Raw genomic sequence first — 881 nt, 5'->3', positions numbered from 1 at the left:
GCCGCCGCGCTTCCCAAGCGGCGCACTATCCAGTGCGCCACCGGGCCGGCCCCATTTTTCAAGGTAATATTTTGACAGAATTTTTAACTTAACAAAAAGACGCAGAAGGCAAATACATTGTTCTCATGAATTACAAAATACTATGGTTTATCATATTTACAAAGTAGCCTTTAACTTTTTTTAAAAAGCAATATTGTTGGTTTGTTAATATGATTGGGCCTCAATCACACTGGTTTATAAACAAATGTTTCCGAAAACCCTCAACAGCAGATGTTTGAAAACTGGTTTTTAAGGCTTTCTCAGGTGGCAACTGCAGCTTACTTATGGAACTATAACTTAACTTACCTTCATTTCAAAAGTTTTGTTTTTACAATGCAGAAGTAAGCTCCCTCATTAAACATATATATTAAAACATGCTTGTAATCTGTGCAGATAAAAATAGAAGGGAAAATGTGTAACAACTAAACAAATAGCTCTCAACTTGGATATTTATGCTGTATTTTCTAAATCAGAATATAAAATATATCAAAACATATCAAATTCTGAAGATGGTCAATTTTTTATTACATTATGGCTCTGATATTTTACTAAACGGAATTATAGTTTGTTTTATAATAATAAAGGAAAAAATTAAAAAGCAATAGATAAGCTACCGGATATCACTAAAACCAGCCTTCACACTAAACATGTTTCTCGTCTAGCTTAGCGTCTTTTTATAGTTTATCCAGGTGTGCTCTCAATCCATCCAAGTCCGAAAGTTAACAGTAACAATCAGCAAGTTAGCTGCCCTCCCCCAGGTTTAAAATAAAATTATAGCTACAGGAAATTAACTACTCCATCAATGCCAACTGCTTCTAAAATTTATTTTTTGCTTATGAAGG

At 33.5% G+C, this 881-nt stretch overlaps 1 protein-coding gene across 1 annotated transcript in view; it reads right to left on the bottom strand.

Moving 5' to 3' along the window:
* Positions 1-881, bottom strand: part of LOC103607701 (MAGUK p55 subfamily member 7-like) — a gene marked incomplete at both ends in the record, with an annotated part of 88073 nt that overhangs the window by 86444 nt on the left and 748 nt on the right. The gene's annotated exons all lie outside the window — the stretch shown is intronic.

This window comes from Galeopterus variegatus, unplaced genomic scaffold (genome assembly GCF_000696425.1).
Source record: "Galeopterus variegatus unplaced genomic scaffold, G_variegatus-3.0.2 Scaffold7636, whole genome shotgun sequence".
NCBI classification, from domain to species: Eukaryota; Metazoa; Chordata; class Mammalia; order Dermoptera; family Cynocephalidae; genus Galeopterus; species Galeopterus variegatus.
This window is presented reverse-complemented; position numbering and strand designations above follow the sequence as displayed.